Source organism: Equus caballus, chromosome 7 (genome assembly GCF_041296265.1).
Source record: "Equus caballus isolate H_3958 breed thoroughbred chromosome 7, TB-T2T, whole genome shotgun sequence".
NCBI classification, from domain to species: Eukaryota; Metazoa; Chordata; class Mammalia; order Perissodactyla; family Equidae; genus Equus; species Equus caballus.
Genome location: NC_091690.1, coordinates 30,152,142 through 30,171,006, shown reverse-complemented (window position 1 = coordinate 30,171,006; position 18,865 = coordinate 30,152,142). Strand labels below are relative to the sequence as shown.

The following is an 18,865-nucleotide window of genomic DNA, read 5'->3' as shown; positions in this document are numbered from 1 at the left end:
TGTCTTTGCTTCCCTCTTCTGTAAAATGCTGATAATTCAGTACCTAGTAAATTGTTTGTTGTGAATATTTAACTTGTTAATACACATGAAGTACCCAGAATGGTGCCTGGCACATAGGTTGCATTAATGTGTGAGATAGCATTATCCATATTGTTTCCATAAGCAGAAACTGGAATATAAGATGAGTTCTGGGCTTCAGGAGCAGGGGATACGAATGTGAGGTGGAAGACAGGGTGCAGGTGTAGCTTGCCCTTGGAGGAAGAATGCTGAGCTGGAGTTCCTGAAGTCTTTCCTGCTTGAGGCCCAAATTGATCTTGGAGACCAGTTGAGCTGAGCTTGAAGCAGAGGGTCTCGTGAACCCCAGTGTGGGGATACGGGGGAGCAGAGGCTGACATCCAATTCCTAGAATTGTTTTCTCCAATTGAGCTCACTTCTTGTCTTTCTCCCTTTCTAACAGCACCATCAGGCCGCAAGGGAAAGATTCTGTGACCATCCGGGAGAGTGGCTGGTGTCCATGTTAGCTGTCTCACACTGAAAGTCCCTAGAAGGCAGGGCTTGGTTGTGCCTTAGGCTATAATTCTGCTGATCATTAGATGTTACAGGTGATTAGGTGTTTAATAAATGATTTGAGGTAGATCTTTTCCCTTGGTAGAGCTAACATAGGTAATTTTCACTATTAACATCAATTTCTCAATAGCCATCATTGGAGAATCTCAAAGATTAATTCATTGAAACTATTTCCACTAGATCTGTAGTTGCTGTGTATTTTTCACAGTTCCCAGGGATAATGTGATAGCTATTTTACACAGTGACTACATTAATTACCTAATTCATCAAACATTCATTGAGTGCCTACTACATGTTGACAAAGGTACTTGATACTCAAGATACAAAAGAAGATGGTGACATGGTTCCTGGCCCCAAGGTCTCATAGACTCATGCAAGGACAGAGTCAAGCTGACAGACACTACAGTTCGGTGCAAGTGCTGCTAATAGAGCAAATATGAAGTGCCATTGGGTTGCAAGGATGATCAGATGTACCTCGTGGTGGAGAGTCATGGTCAGGAAGAGCTTCGCAGAGGTGATAAAAAGAATGACGTGATCATAAAAGGTAAGAAGAGGTTTATCTGGCAGAGAATGAAAAAAGAGTATTCCCAGCAGAGAGGAAGCTTGGGCAAAGGGAGAGGCATGGACCACATATATTAGGAGGTTGGTGGACAAGTAGGAAAGTGGGAGAAATAGGATTGGGAAGGTAGAAAAAAGCAATATCACCAAAGACCTTGCATGAAAAACTTGAAAGTATTGACTTTGTCGGAAGTCATTAAAGGACATCAAACAAGAAGATAATGTGATCAGATTTGCCTTTGATATGTCCTTTCTGATGACAATTTGGAGGATGCAATGGACGAAAGCAAAATACTGCATAGGGAGACCAGATAGGCAGTTGAGAGACTATTTTAACACCCGTGTTATAGATGATAAGGACCTGAGCTAAAGCAGGGTGGTGGGGATATAAGGGAGGACTCAGATTAAAAAATCATTTAGGAGGTAAAATCAAAAGGACTTGGTGGCCAACTGGATGTCTAGAAACGAAAGAAAGGCACTTTAGTGCCAAATATGTTTACTATTGGTTATCACAGTCCACAATGCATATTCTTCTTTCAAATCTTTGCTGGTGATCCAAAGCAAATTCTGCTCCAACAGCACTTAAAGGAAAAAATGGAGGTGATAAACCTGCTGGAGCAAAAAATGAATACATTTTAAGGAAGCTTTAGATTTTATTGCATTCCTTTCTTCTCCACTGAAATGCCCAGAAAACCCAACGTGGTCCACCAGTTGAAATTTTGTAGAGGTTGCTAATGGTGAAGCCAGACAGTCATGGTGGGTTAATTTCTAGATCAGTGCTTCCCAATTTAATATGCACACAAATCACCTGGAGATCTTTCTAAAATGCTGATTCTGATTCAGTAGGTCTGGGTGGGTTTGGGATTCTGCCTGTTTAACAAAGCTCCAGGTGCTGCCTATGCACTTGACCATGATGTGAGAAGTGAGTCTCTAGATTGTTTCACAGAGAGAGAAATACAACTTGTTAGTGTCACATCCACAATCAGATTGCAGCAGTAGAGGCAAACAGCATAAGTCTCAGGTTGTGCTGCTGCTGCTTCAGATCTTTCAGACCTTGTCTGCGTGGGGCCTCTTGGGAACGATATCTGTTCCAAGAAGAGAGCTGGTAAAGTCATATATAGTCATATACAGTCTGAGCCAATAGGTTGTCCTGGTGTTCCACAAAGAGCCACAAAAAGTTTTCGCATCATACTGGCCCCAGTATGGCTCACTGAGTAATCAAGCCCTGAGTCAAACCTGAAAATAACCCCAACCCGCTGGCTCACAAACAGTCCCACCTAAATAAAATGGGATAGAGTAAGTTTTGTTAAACTTGCTATGGGATTGTGGAATATTTTGGGTTGAGTTTTAAAATGTTCTTTGTAGCAATTGCAATATTTATGTACCTGTCACCAGAGATAAACAAGACTGGAAACTTTTAAACTGACTCCTTCTTACCTTATGAGTCAGCACTCACCCATGTTTGGCCTCTACTCACTGACCATGTAGTGCTCAAGTTACAGTTTGTTTGTATCCGTCAGCTCTTTAATTATGAGAGCAGAAGTGCTAGGGACCAGGACCAGATGCCGGGGTTGGCATTGCCTGGTGAGAGACTGGCACTGACAAATGGCCTTGGGTGGCACACACACAACCTGGTCTGCTCTGGTTGCCTGAAATAGAGAGGAAATTTTGCTGTAGGGAGACTGCAGGAGGCTCTAAAATTAAGAGGAGTCTGGTATGAGGAAAAATGCTGTCTTGGGAATCACGAAACTAATTCCACCTCAACAATAACTGGTTATATAATTTTGAAGGAGGCATTTTGTCTTTCTCAGTCGTAGTTTCTCTCTGTGAGAAATGAGGTCAGTGGTCTTCAAACTGGTCTCTGCAGAGCCCTTCAGACTTCACAGAGGTGCCAAGAGGATCAGGCAGGACCCACACAAATCCTTTCCCACTCTGGGTCATGTGAGTTGGGAGGTCCCCAACATGAAGATGCCCTTGATTCTTGGTGTCACGGTAAACCTTTTCCAGTCCATAGAAGCGTTCCCATTTGTGAAACCATTGATTTGGATTTTGGACTTTCTGCAAGAGTCCTTTCTAAACTGAGCACTGACAAAATTCTAGAGGGTAAGAAAACTCCAAAAAGAAGTTACCTCAAATGCTGCCCTCAGGAATCCTAAGTTCTTGGGTCACACACATGGAAAACATTTAGAAGAAAGCTTATTAGCTATACGAACTTGACAGCATCTATTGTTTCTCCAGGGTATACTTCATCTTAAGAAAATTGATAGATTTCTGAAAAATCAGCTGCAGAATTAACTTTAGCAAACCAACCAGAACTAACCTACTGTTTAAAAAATGCACTTACTCGAATTCCTGGACCATAGGCTGGAGTTACATAGCTTGTGCAACCAGTAGACTTGTCTTTATCTCAAAACATTTCTTCTAAGTAGTCTGCAATCTTAGCAATTCACTTAAAAGACATTTACCTGTCTTCATTGTCTCCATTGTGTTTTAACATGCGTTAAAATTCTTTCTGTGGACTGTACTAGAAGGGTTGTTACTATACTATTCTTTCTCTAACCCTGATCTTCCGAGGGTGGTTTGCCTTCAGCAGGATACACAGGTATACAAGTGGTGAAGTGCCTAGGAGGAAAGTTCAATCAAAGAGGCTATTTATATACAACTCATACATGCAAGGGAACGTTTTGCAAAGGATTTCCCTTCGTAACACTGACAACAGCCCCTTAAAAACAGCAGGCGTACTTGTTGAATGACTGAATGACCATTCATTGGTTTATTTGTTCCATGGAGTTGACTCCATCACAGAGCTTTGTATGAATTACTGTTTTCTTCTTTGGAGAACTGATATAAAGCTATGCTTCTCCTAATAACTACTTGCACCTTGATTCATTCAGCTCACTGGGGCTTCATGTTTACCTGGCTTTGAAAAGCATTCTTCATTCTACTGTTCTGTTTCCTCAATAAGATTTTCCTTTTTGGCTTTTCCCCTTGACCACAGACGAATCATTCAACATGGGCTACTGACAGAAAGGGGCATTTTTGGTTTGAATAGGGGTAAGTCACGATTAGTTAATAGAAGCTTGATTCTCAAAAATACAGTGAAATCTTGGGAATTATCATCTCATTGATTATGGTTGTTTATTGGATTATGTCAAAATATACAAGTTTGTGTGCACAAATTTTGAATTTATTTAGTTTTTTCATATTACAAGCAAATATCGAATTGAAATTTGACATCAGAAGATTGATAAATTGGACTCAGCTTCCTATGGACTTGAGAGCATCTCCACAAATAACATTAGGTTCCTGCTTTCCAGGAGATGGGGAATTGGCATTTCAAAGCATTATGTATGAGAAAGATAATCAATAAACTATAAAAATTATGGGATTATAGACTCTGGGAAATCGGTTCTGGAACTCAAAGGGTAAATGGGTCCAATTCATTTAGTTAAGAAAAATATAGGTAAGATAGCATAAGACCAGTGAAGACGTCCTGGGAGAAGGGAGAAGACTGGAATTTCATCTCCTTGCTTGACCTCGAGCCTCTGGAGCTTAGCATGCCCATGTATAGACAAAGGACAGGAGTATCTACCTCTCACCTTTCAGTGCCCTTTGGAGGTTTGTCAAGATAATAATTATGAAAGCGTTATAATGCTAAAAGTGTTACAGATATGCAAGAACTCATCATGATATGGCTATGGCAAAAGCAGAGGCATTGAAGCCACACAGATCACTGTTCAAACCTCAAACTCTGCCCCTTGTTATGATACGTTGAGAAAGACATTCAACTTTTCTGAGCCACAAAACTATGGCTTCACTTTTAAAAAGGAGACAATAAAGTTGTTGGGGTAAAAAAAAAGTAATTTAAATATATGAAATCCCACACCTTACACAGTAGATATTCAGTTCATGGTTCTCATTGTCATCACTACAGGTAATAAATAAGAAGTCCATTTCCTAAGCATTCATTTATTCAACAGGTATTTTGATTGTTCACTATGTACATTAGAGATTAGATACAATTTAATGTCAGCTTATAATGTCAGTGGAGACAATATGAAATCATTTTAATGCATATTAAGGTGATATGTTGTCCTTAAATAAAAAGTTCAAGCTCATAACTGACCAATAAGATTTAAATTATGCACAAATTGTTTTTGTTTGTGTTTTTTGTTTTTAAGTTTGTGTAAAAATCATTCATATCCTCACCCAGTCTTCCTTGTGATTAACAACGTATTTGTAAGGTGGTCACACAGTGAAGTAGAGCTGGAACCTAGCTGATAAACTATGGGCTCCTTGAAGGCAAAACCTGTGTTATAGTTACCACTGCCTTTCAGTGCCTAGGAATAACGTATAGACTTTAGATTTTTTTCTGGAGGAGATGGAAGCCATTTGAAAACTCTGAGCAGAGAAGTATCATGAACTGACTATATTTGAAGAGACTTATTCTGCCTAAGGGTAGAGAAGGGGCAAGGGTGAAGCTAGGGAGACCTTTGGATGGTCATTGCAATAATAAGGGGGAAATATGATAGTGATTTGGACTTGAATGGCTGTGGTGAGAGCTAGTGATAAATGGTCAGATTCTGGATCTGATTTGAAGATAGAACTGCAGGATTTGCTAGTGGATTGTAGTATGGTGTGAGAAAAAAAAGCAGTCAAGCCTGAGTACAAGTATTTTGGACTGAGCGATGGGAAGGATAGTGTTGCCTTTTGCTGAGATGAACCAGACTGGGAGCAAGTAGGAAAATTTTTGAGGGGACGATCAAAGATACAATTTTATGCAACTTAAATTTGAGATGTATGATATATATACACCCAAGTGAAGATGCAGAGTTGACAATTGGATATTTGAATCTTGATTTCAAGGGAAATGTTGAAGCAGGAGATAGAAATTTGACAATGATTGGGGTATAGCTAGTATTCAATGTCGGGGACTGGAAGAAATCACCAGAGAGTGAACGTAGAGTGACAAGAATATGAGGTCTCAAGACTGAGCGAGCCCTAGAGCACTTCAGTGTTTTGAGGTCAAGAAGATAAGAAGGAACCAGCAAAGGAGAACAAAAGGCAGACTGATAGGAAGGAGGAAAACTGGAAGAAAGATTGTTGTCTCAGAGACAGAAAGAAAGTAAAAAAGTAAAGCTGTTGTAAGGCGAGGAACAGGAAGTGGTCATAAAGCTGTGATACTGGAAAGATTGGAAAGATAACCTGATTGGAATGAGTCCAAAAAAAAGAGGAAGAGAAATAGAGACAGTGAAAATAGACAGCTCTTACAGTGGAAGAGAGTAATGAGGACGGGGGGAATGACTCGAAGAAAATGTAGGGTCTTAGCAGGGATGATATTAATAAATATGGCCCAGGCCCTGACAAGTCAGATTGGATGCTGACTATAGGTCTGGAGCAGAGTCTTGCAGGGCCCTGCTGATCCAAACTTTAACCATTTGCTTGCTAGATTATGGCATGTCCAGGAGGTCCCAGAGGAGAGGTTGGGGTGAAAAAAGTGAGAGAGGGGGTACTGGGAAGCTCAGGGTAGTGGGCACTTACCACCAGGTCCAGAAGTGTTTCAATATTTTAACAGTCAGGATGGTAGTTCTGGTGTGTTCCAGCTGAACACCAGCCTTGGATCCATAAAAAGTTTTTTTTTTCTTTATTATCTTCACTTTTTAAGATGAGGATATTGCAGCATATTTTCATGATGCTGAAAATGACCAGAACAGAGGGGAAATTTGATGATGTTAAGAGAACAAAGTGAGGATTATAAGAGATCCTTGAGTTGGTGAGCGAGGATGGAGCTAGTGCGTAAATGAAAAGGTCGATTTTGATGGAAACACAATTTCTTTGTTCCTTATAAGGGGAAGGAGCATAGAGGATAGGAGCACAGACTAGGTTAGCTGCTAAGTGGTGGTGGAGTTTTTTCCTGCTTGCTTCTATTTTCTCTGTGAAAGGGTGGATATTTATTAACACCTCAAGTTTTCCTCTTCCTCAGGATCACTATGCATCCATATTTTTTCTGAGATTCATTTGGAACTCTGTGGAAATCCTGGCCACTAGACCAACTTTTGATTCAGAATCTGTGTTTCCCACCAGGAAACATGCAACTGTGGAACTTTGGTCACATCTTGTTCTGTGAATGATGATCAGAGCCCACCTTCCTTTAGAGACAGTTTCTTTAGAATGTGATGAACCTTGGTGGTCTAGTACCCTGCTTTGCTCTGGACTGGCCCAGAGAAGAAACATTTCTTGCCTGACACAGTGATGTATCCAGGGCCACCATAGAACCCGACTCAGAGTAGGTGTTCAATAAATATTTGTTGAATGACTATAGGACTGAAGGAAGGAGGGAGGGAAGGAAAGATTCAATTTGCATCTAGAAGGGACACCACTAATCTACCCTAGTTACGTATGTTTCTGCTCAGGAGATTTACATCTTGTTTATAACCAATTCCTCTGTTGCATGTTTGACGTTCCAAGATTTTTGCCTACCCTCAGGAATACATCCAAAGTGGCTGAAGGATGACAGTGTTTGATTGTTTTGCCTCTTTCTCTATCTCTGAAGTTAATATGATGCTCTCGGAGTGCAAAGGCACAGACAGGAAGGAATTTAATGCAAATTTAGCCAGGAGTCTAGTGCCACTTCACAAAATATTGATTAGGTGTCTGATTTGCTCTCCCCTGACAATGGGCCATAGGAATAAACCAATGAGGTGGGCTCAACTCCAGCTCGTCATGGTCATTCGATAAAGCCAGGCAACCAATGAGGAGCAGCTACCTTTTGATTGGGCGAGAGGACAGTGAGGGGGGAAACCATCTTAGCAACAGCAGAAAATATTGCACACGCCCTTGCACACACACACAAACACAGACATCATGCTTTACCACCGTGCTGCAGTTAACAGTCACTGATTGTGTCTCTTAAGGCTTTTGTTTAGCCACAGTCCTGCTTCCAAAGGACCAGTTTCTGTTCACAGATCATGCTGCTTACCTGGTCAGTCACCTCATAATCCCTTTTTAATGGAATAAAGGGAAACAGTCCTCTCTCTGCCCCCTCCGACACACATCTTATTAAGAGCCAACTTTGATCTGCAGGTAAACGGCACAGGCTTTGTTCTTGAAATGTACTGTTCTGATCCCTGTCAGGGAGTCGGCCCCACCACTGCCCTTCCTGCTCCAACTGCAGACGTGGAAGGAGGTGTGGCGTGGAGGCCAGGCCCACTGCTGGACTGCTATTTCTTTTGCTTCCTGTAAGAACTGCAGAAGGGATTGCACCAGGCCAGCACAGGCTTCTGTGTTGCTGTAATTTTCCTTGCAGACTTCTCCTTGCGTTGCTCCCTGGCCTTTACATCCAGGGCCCAGGAAAGCTTTCCTGTTTTCGGCATGACATTTGGCAATGTTGTACTTAGCCACTGGGTTCCAAACATTTAACATTCTCATTTGAAAGGCTCCCCTCCTCTGGTCTCCACTGTGTTTTTATGTTTCCTGAACAGCTGCCCTTATTCCCCAGGTGCCAGGGCATGGGGACTGCCTGCCAATCCTTAGTTTCCCCAAATTAGTAGCTGCTATAGCCTACTCGCCTCATTTTTATGCTCCCCTACCCCATATCCTGGCTCTGAGTTTATTTTGAGGCAAGTGGTGATGGCAGGTAACTGGGAAGGCTCATTGGTTCCCAACCTCACTCTTTCCTCCCTGAACTTTGCTTCTTTGCTCTGACAGCTGGTTTCAACATGAATCTTTGATCCAAGAGCATCTGTCCATGGATTATCCAGTCCTGCTGCTGCCTGTCACTCATGTTCCCTGCTAACAGTTATAATCTGTCTGGGTAAGAAAGCCTATCAGTTAGGACAATCTTCCTAAGAGGTGTGTGGCTATATTTTATACTAGAGAAAAGGAAGTCAAGATGATGTCATAGGAATTTTCCAGTCCTGGGAGGATTATTGTGTAAGAAATGGTAGCCAGCTGTTTTCCATCTTGTTGCCTATAAAACAAAGTGAAATGACATGAAATTGAGGCAAAAAAGAATCAAGACAGGCACAAAGAATAAGGTCCTGAATATTAGGGTTAACAGGCCCTGGAATGTATTACCAAGTGAGCATTTGGAATTGCTCTTCAAGTTAGGTGCGATGCCCATCCCCTGGAGTTTCGTTTAGGTGTATTGTCTCACAGATGCAGTGAGATGGGTATGATGACCTACAGGGCGGCCGGGCACAGGCTTTGGAGTCAGATTAGTCTAGATTTAAGTTGCAGCTTTTCTGCAATCTCATAACGTGGTGTTAGCAAATTTCTCACATTCTCTGGGCCTTTTTAAAAATCTTTAAAATAGAAGTCACAATATCAACCCATATAGGTTTACACAAAATCACATATGTAAAATGCCTATTTTAGGGTTTACCATGTAAGAAGCATTAAAAAATGTTGAATCTTCCTCTCAATTCTAGAATTCTCAGACCTTCATTTCATCAATACACTTCTGGACACAGTATTGTTAATCAATTAAAAAAATTGAGCATTTACCTAGAGCTTAGTATTATGAGGTCTAGACACAGTGTCTGCCTATGACAATTTACATTTCAGGCCAGAAAAGAAGCCAAACAAGTTATATAACAGGGAGCAGCTGAGGCAAGGCAAGATTAATGCCAATTTTATAGAGCCAGCAAGTATAATATGAGTGAGATATCTACCTGCGTTAGAACCATCCAAGAGAACATTACAGGAAAGTAGGACTCAGATTAGAGCCTCAAAGAATGGATAGAATTTGAATAAGTTGAAGAGATGGAGGTAGGGAGAGGGCGTATCCTCCCAGGGTGAGGCCGTAGCGTTGGCAAACACTTAGGAAAAGAAATAAGTGTGACTGTTGAGGTAGAAGAGAGGAGAGTGGTTGACAGGGAAGAGAAACTCTTAAAGTATATTAGTTAAAGAGCTCAGGTCCTACAATTAGGCCTATCTCAGTTTCAGTTCAGGAACTACCACTTATGTTCTTGTGACTCAGTTTCCTTAGCTGTAAAATGGGCATAATAATTGTGAGGATTAAATGGGATTGGAAGCAGATAAAAGGCTTCAGGTATGTCTGACTGCAAAAACCACACACGCTGCCTTCATAACAAGACGGCCAATCATATATTTTTAACATGAGAAATAAATAGATAAAAGATACAGCTATTAGTGACGGCTGGACAGAATTAATCCTGTGCTGCTGAGGAACTCCATGACAATGACCTTTGGTGTCCTCCCTCCCAGACAGCTGCTTATACCCAGTTCTCCCTCTGTGGGTTGTGATTCAGCACATAAGCATTTTCCCTTTTATCTCCCCATTTGCATGCTTATATTAGACATGGATTTGGTTAGACCTGCATCTGTTGAGACGGCTAGCCAATAATAGAAGCCCCACAGGGACTAATGCGGTCTGGTTTTGGGAGTGGGTCTGGTGAGTGAGGCCTAGGTCAGGAAGCTATTAGCTGCCGAGTCAGGGAATATATTCAGCTGTCATCACTTTTTAATTAAAAATAGCCTGGTGGCACTTGCATTCCACCACTCTGTTGTAGATAGTTGAGCACCACCCTTTCCCCTGCACTGGGTCCTCCCACAAAACAGGACGAATATCTTCTACCCGGTCCGAGGACTCTGGGGCTTCTTCAGAGATCATGAGAAACTTAACCTTTAGGACAGAAAAAGGCACAATGCATAATGCATAATCTCTTCCCAACTCCCCCTTTAGGAATGGCTGGTTGGTGAAAGTATTTATACCAGGGAAGTCTGCAAATGCTACAAATCAGGACTTTTTCCTCCCTGGAGAGTGGCGTGTCAAACATTGACCATCACACCACCGGAAAAGAAGGGGTCAATTCCCAGCTGGTACTTCCTAAGATTACTATTGAGAAGTAGTATTTTCTATACTCCAGATTTTCTTCTTCATTTTCTATCACATTAAAGCCACTTATTTCATTGCTTATATAGAATGGAAACTTAAGAAACAGTATGGGATCAATTCAAGAGCCCACTGAGCTAAACCTAAGTTAAAATCCCCGCTCCTTAATTACTTGTTACATGGCCTTGTCCTTGTTTACTTAGCTATTTTAAGCCTGGGTTTCCTCATCTGTAAAATGGGGCTAAGAATACTGTAAACCACTGAAGGTCGCTGTGAACGCTCAATGAAATCTTTCATGAAAAGCACATAGTGCAGTACTGAGCATGGAACAATCGTGCAGTAAATGTAGGCTGTTTTATTAGTGAGTATTTATAATTCTGGTTGGGAGACACAATAAAAAGTTGACCGGGTACAGATTGACCAGGTTGTATCCAGCTTATCATGAATGCGGAAGTTTAATAAGGACATTGTTTGACGTGGTTATCTGAACCGTGTAACAGTGAAGTGTACTAGTAGGGTGGCACAGCACTTAATTAAAATGTTTAATTTAGTACTCTGGTGTTTTTGCATTTAAATATAGTGTGTAAAACAAAACAGAGCACAGTACTCACTCTCTTAAGTTGGCATAAGACACAAATTATATATTCAGCATCTTATAGCAATATGCAGATAAAGCGTCAACATATTTGCAGCTTCATCCACACAAAGCATTTTTGTGTCTATTTTCCATAGACATACCAGAACAAAATGATTTTTGACAGTTTCTGCTCTTTTGGAATTTTTGGTATGAAAGAGACAATACTAAGATCTCTCTCATAGGTAGACGACAGATAGGTGAGAGAATGAGAGAGGATATTCTGGACGTAGAATACAGAGCAAGGGGCCAGTTCGGCAGAGACCAGTGGCAAAATTCACCCAACATTTACCAGTCTATTTATTCCTGGTTTCACTGGGACCAGTGGTAGATCTAGAATCAATGGTTGTCCATAAGCCCCCTCTTTATGGTGAATTTATACTCCCCAGAGCAGCATCCTCAGTCAACCCGCTTTAGAACCACCTGGAGTGCTTAGTAAAATGAAGAGTCCTGGGCCAAAGTCCAGTCCTGTGAACCATGCGGATTGAACCTAGGAAGCTTGCATTTTACCTTGGGCCTCACATCATTCTATCCACTTATCCACTACTCTACAGCCTACTCTCTTAACATTCCTCATATCCTGCGCCTCCTTATTACTTCTGCTACTGCCTTAGTTCATACATCCAGCCAGGCTGCTACAGTAGTCTCCTAGTTATTCTCTTTACTGCAGTCAAAATAAACTGAATAAAATTCAAGTCTTATTGTGTCAGATCCTACATAAAACACTACAATAGCTCCCTATTTTCTGTAGGATGACTTAGTCTCTTTCCTAAGACTATTAAGGCTCTCACCAGCCTTCTTCTCCTGCCTCATCCACTCAGCTGCCCCTTGCATGCTCCAGCCACACTGAAGGCTTTTGCAGTTCTCTGAGCACCCTGGACTGGGTCACAGCTCCACCTAGAATGACCTCCCCTCACCCTACTCCTGGCTTTCTGGCAAATACCTACTGGTCTTTAACATAACAGCTCAAGAATTACCTCTCCTGTGATAGCTTTCCCAACCTATTCTCTTTATTGTGCCTGTCCTCCCCTCCAACTTGTATTTACTTTGACGATAGCATTTATAACCTCCTCTGCAGTATTCGTTGACACGTCTGTCACTGCCTTGAAGGCAAAGCCCATGTCTTACTACTCTTGGCATCTCAAGGAACATATTAAAGTAACGTTTTTCAGAATAAATGAATGAACCCATGAACTGTACAACAGGGAACCTAAATTTCCCCAAATTAAGTTTGTAGCTCGAGAGTTGGGTGCATCATCTTTCTTTTGATGATTTATATCTTATCAAGAGTTTTCAAGATTGAAAACAAAATGAAACCATTTGGGGTTTCCCATATGTAAGTGGACTCAGTTCAGTTTGACTAAAAATTACTAAAAGTGGATGAAGCCACAAAATATCCCTTCCCTCCAAGATATGGAGATTAAAAAAAGAGGAGAATGAAATAAATGAAGCCAATGTCTTTGTTATATAAATCTCAGAGTAAATTTGGGTAAATGAGCAATCTATATGGCAAATGTAACTGATCTTTCTGGAGAGTTATTTTACTTAATTGGTTGATTTAATTTCCTAGCAAATGAAATCTGAAAATACCATCCCTGAGAACACTTACTTGCTACAAATCCCTTCTCTTATCTAAACCTCATTTATTTCAATTAATTTTCCATCATTCCTTCTCTCTAACTGTCTGCAGTGTGATTCGAGTGTTTCACAGTTTTCTTTGAAGGTCACAGTTCAAAGATCAAACATAAAAAATTGGAGACTTTCAATTCTACCATCTAAGCCCATTTTAAAAATCAATGGTCGCCCTCATGTGTTGCTGGTGGGAATGTAAAATGGAACAGCCACTTTGGGAAACAGTTTGACAGTTTCTTAACATGTTAAATGGAAACTTAGTATAAGACTTATCAATTCCACTCCTAGGAATTTACTCAAGAGAAATGAAAATACACGTGCACATAAAGATTTGTACATGAATGTTCACCGCGGCATTATTCATAATAGCCAAAAAGTGGAAACAACCCAAATGTTCATGAATCAGTAAATGGATAAACAAAATGGAGCATATCCATACAAGGAAATACTAGTCAACAACAAAAAGAAATGAAATACTGATACATAGTACAACATAGATGAATCTCAAAAGTATGCTAAGTGAAAGAAACCAGACACAAAAGTACTCATACTGTGTGATTCCATTGATATGAAATGTCTAGAAAAGGCCAATTTGTAGATACAGAAAGCAGGGTAGCAGTTGCCTGGGATGGTGGGGAGCAGAAATTGACTACAAACAGGCTTGAGGAAATTTTGGATGATGATTGGAATGTTTTAAAATTGGGTTGTGATGGTAGTTACCCAACTCTCTACATTACAAATTATGCAGTTATAATGGGTGAATGCTATGATGTGGGGATTATAATTCAGTAGAGTTGTAAAATCGGCACTTTGTTACCTTCAAATTTTATTTCACTGATATTATGGTCTCAAAAACCTTTCCCAGGTAATGTTAAAAAAAAAGTCTTTAATCACAGAATCTAGATTTTAAGTTGACTTCTTTCCTTTTCCACACAGCCCTGAGACCTTTCACCTTTATGCCAGTGGAGACATATTCAGACTGTAAAAACTTTTCTCTCCTTCGAACTAATTAAGCTCTGATGACATCAGCTGTACTTGCGGTGCACCTGATTAAGGCCATGATACTAATTAAATTCTTGAATGATTAGAAATGCAAATTACCAGACTTGGTTCAGCAACAGGCATGGCTGCCTGGCTCCAGAACAGTGGAGGAAATAACTGGGCTCATCTCAGGTAATGGAATGCTCTCCAGTCTAACCTGAGTCTAATGAGACAGTAATATCAACTATGAATGACTGAGACTTACCTGTTTCATATGGGCAATATTTCATTTGTAGAGCAGCTCATTTCTCGCTAGCTCATACCCATGTGAGGATGTCAAGAAGTGCTGTGGCAGGATGGAAGGACCTCCAAGCTTTGGAGTTAGACAGAACTGAGTTCAAATTCTGCTTCTCTCACTTACCAGTTGTGTGATCTTTGGCTAATCATTTAATTTCTCTGAGTTTATATCCCTTCATCTATAAAATGAGATTTGAATATCTATTTCAAAGGATTATCTGTCCCAAAGGATTAAAAGAGTCATGTACCCCAATCATCTCTGAAGCTAGAATTTGTAGACTGTGCTTAAGCAGAATAGGAACTGCTGTTTTATTTTTGTCCGATTCTGATCCATTTAGTTGTATATGGCATCACCTTATGCTGTGCCTATCCCAGTACTCCAGCACAGTTCATGGGGCTGCTAGGAAGTTGCACTGGATGAAATAAAAGGACCATTCTGAAGCGTAAAAAAGGGATGAGAGAGATAATCATTAATTTATGCATTCAACTAATAATTATTGAGCTTCTCCTACATTCCAGGCATTTATTGCTTGGAGAAGAATAGTGTGGAATGTAGTAAAGATTTTTAAATACTGGGAGGACAATAAATTTCATACCTATATAAATGTGTTTCCGTGTGCACATGTATGTAGTTCTCAGAATCAACTACCTACCAAAGGTGACTCAGACATTTATGGAACTTTTCTCAAAGACTTCTGGTGATTGCAGGCTGGAGACTGAGAGAACAAGGAGGGGACATGGTGGTTCCTTCAACGTTAGTCTTCTCAAACATTTCTCTCCTTGTCTCTGGCTGGCTGTAAATGGTGTCATGGAAAGAATACCAGATTCAGAGTCACAAAACCTTGGTTCGACAACTGCCCCTTCAAGTTTTAGCTGTGTGACTCGGGATTGTCATTTAACTCCTCTGAGTTTTATTTTTCTCATTTATATAATGGACACAAAACCTCCGTATTTTCTGCTGCCCAAATATCAAAGCTCAAATGAGGAAATCCGTTTGAAACCATTTGATAAACTATAGAACTAAACACAGGATGAGGCGAGGTGCGGGTCATTGTTTCAGAAAGAGGCTGGTGGGAACTGAGGAATGGCCATTATCTGTTGTAGGAAAGAAAGATTCTGGCATTTCTCCACAGAGTAGACATTTGGTGCTAATTTATGCACATTAGTTAATTTTGTTTTACTTGGGGCTCAGATGGGACTCCCTGATGGATGTGCCATCCCTGACAGAATTAAGAAAACCACATGGCTCAATGCTCTGATCCTTCCAGGGTTGGAACTAAAGGAGACGGGCTCTTGAGAGCACAGGCTTGGCTGACAATTTCAAAGTCATCTGCTCAAGGAAGCCCCGCTGAGGCCTAGGAAGTGGGATGAGTAGAGAAAACCCTTTTGTCATAAAAACTGTTGGACTTGTTTTCCACCCAGCTCCCCAGTCCTCTGGGTTTTGCATTCCAGGCATGTAGGAATATAGTCACCCAGTGGTAAGTGGTGGTGTTGAGCTCTCCTTTGCAAGCTCTGAAACCATCTGGGCTAGCTGAGTGAGAAAGAAAAAGGTGGCATGCTTTTCAGTGGGAGAAAAACACTTTCAACCGCCAAACTTAAGGCAAGTTCTTGAAGAAAAGAGAATTATTCAGGAGAAAGGCAGCCAGATGCTCTGTAAAATCATGTGTCTGGTTATAGCATAAATTGAGGGTGGGCAAGAAAGAATCACTGAATCCTAAGAATTATTGAGCCTCCTCGTGGACGTGACTCTGGTAAACCATAGATTCCCTTGCATCTCTGCTTATGTGTTGGTCTCACTCTCCACACTGGAAGCTGCTCCTAAAGAGGACCGAGCCCTTTGCATTTTTTTCTAGCTGTAGTGCTGACCCCAGTGCTTGGCATTCCACAGTTGCCCCATACACGTGATTGAATGGCATGGTTGCACTGGCCTTTCCACACTCCAAGGCTGACTGGGGAAGGAGGGCAATCCCTGAGTTTTCCGTGGATAATTTACCTCACTGTTCCATAATCCTTAATATCCAGGGAAGATTTTAATTTGGTTAAAAGCTAAAAACATTTCTCTTCTTTGGTACTTGTTCATTTTGATTGTGCTTATAGCACCAGCAATAGGCTAGAAATGGACTAGAAGGTAGGCAAGCTGTGATCTCTTTCTAGAAGGCAGAGCTTCCCAGAGGCGCTGTGGCAGGCTTCGGGTGGCTGGAATGGTTCACAAGCATTTCCTGAGATATGGGTGGTTTTAAGTTTCTTGTGGTGGTAGAATATGTAAAAGCAGTTTTCAAAACTATTTAGGAATTTTCAATTCTGTTTGAACATTCATTGTATGGCTTCGTCTATAAGCACTCTGACTTCTTGAATGACTATTTGAGCATCTGAAACTCTACGAACAGCCCCCTGCCACCTGAGTGTCCTGGGGCAGCTATATACAATTCACTTCCCCTTGATCTTCCTGTTCAAATGTCCTGGTATTAGTTAAATTATTTTTTAGTCAGGACTTATTTATCATCAGTGATGTTCTTTGCTTTGCCTGAAGCATAAAATATTAGATTTTTTTCTGATTTAATTTGCTCTTATATTTTATATTTTTTCGAATAATACAGCAGATACATGTGATTTTAATCTTTACATTTTAAAATCAGGTATTAGGTGTTCCTAAATAGAAAATGATTTATTTTTCTAGGAGATCTTATACAAAGTCTGTATTTAATATCTTCTACAACATTTTCTAATTTAAAAAATAATTAATAAAGTTTAATCAATTTTATTACTGTCTCAAATAGAATCTCCCAAATTCTTTCCAACGTATCCCAGTTGTGCAATTGTTATAATTTCCTGTGTGTAATGACGTGAAAAAGGTAGGGCGATACTGTTATAAATTATCATTGTTGCAATTTTTCACCCTGGGAGATTGGACGTAAATGGAAAGAATGTTAATCTTGGTGGAAGGGATTTGTTGGAGGAATCCAACATGTTGCTATTTTCGTTTTCCAAGTTCCATTTGCTAAAATAGTGAAATAAAGAGGGCAAGTTGAGCTTGAAGACATTTCACAGTGATGGACACTGTCTTCTGGGACTGAATGTGTTTCTGCAGATTTGTCCCGTGCCAGCTGGAACTCTCTTGCTTCTTCCAGGAGAGAGTGGGTTGAAAGAGCCAGTAGGAGCTGAAAAGGTAAATGTCACTCCATCCAGCTTCCATACTTTGAAATTAAACATGGATTTAACAGATTTCAAAGTGTCATAGTCATACAATTCATTAAACCACATTTAAATGAAAAGTAAGTATTAACTCTCCCATTTAAAAATAATTGAGCAAGTGTTTTTATATTGAACGGAAACACTTAAACTTCATTTCTTTTGAATAAATACACAATACACCTGATACAGGAGAAAAACACAAAACGGTTCTGAAACTGACTTTAGAATACTCTTCCAAAGTTCTGGAAGTGTGTACAAGGGGTGCCCGCCTTTCTTCTGGAGGGCTGGGAGAGGTCAGTGCTGAGAAAGTGCACCTGCAGCTTTGAATGCCCCCCACCCCTGGGACAGGGAACAGGTAACAAGGCATGAACTCAGTGGTCTCAGGACCGAGGTTGCCATAGTTAGCAAATAAAAACCCAATAACACATACCATATTTGCGGTATACTTATACTAAAATTTATTTTTGTGTATATGAAATTTAAATTTAATTGGGCATTCTGTTTTTATCTGGCAGCCCTACTTAGGAGGGAGTTGGGGGGAGAGAGATCTGGGAAAACATTAAGAAGCAGAGAAAAAGGAATCTACAAAGTGGTGAATGAATATTAGAGGAGGGGGATGTCTATGCCACGTACTTGATGTGAGATTTGCACAGGATTTCTAAGGACACAGAGGAGCGAAGTGTTGGTCAGGGAGGACTTCCGATGACAGCAGTATTGATTCTTGAAGAAGACCAGAAATGACCCACAAAAGGAAGATGGTGGGAGTTAAAGAAGGACATTCCAGGCAGAACAAAGTGTGCCCAAAGGCACAGAAGGGTGAAGCAACTCCAGCATCTGCCTCCATGGAGCCTTTCTGCCCCACCCAGAGGGAATTCATCCTTCCTTTCTCTGTGCTCTCATGGCCCTTTGCTGGAGCCTGAATCACCTAGCTCTTATACTTTCTGCTGTTGTGACATCTGTGAGGGGGCCCCCATTAAGTTGCTGGTGCCAGGTTATGGGACAGACCCCAGACTCAACTACTGTCCTGGTTGAGCAGACTCTGCTTTTTGCAGAAGAATGAGAACAAACACATCAAATGTTTCAACAATTTTTTCAAGCAATGCAAAGTTTTGCATATATGTATATGTACTTAAGTAAACACCAAGAAT

General features: G+C 40.7%; 1 protein-coding gene and 1 long non-coding RNA gene across 33 annotated transcripts in view; one reads left to right on the top strand and one right to left on the bottom strand.

The window, feature by feature from the left end:
• The window catches only part of LOC138925110 (uncharacterized), a 42,185-nt gene extending 33,773 nt beyond the window's left edge, over positions 1-8,412 (bottom strand). The window contains exons 1-2 of the long non-coding RNA XR_011440853.1: positions 8,105-8,412; positions 6,667-6,820 (exon numbers count right to left, since the gene is read on the bottom strand). This is a non-coding gene — a long non-coding RNA (uncharacterized lncRNA). The remainder of the gene's footprint in view (positions 1-6,666; positions 6,821-8,104) is intronic.
• Positions 1-18,865, top strand: part of LOC102149777 (uncharacterized) — a 316,397-nt gene that overhangs the window by 123,064 nt on the left and 174,468 nt on the right. The window lies entirely within an intron of this gene.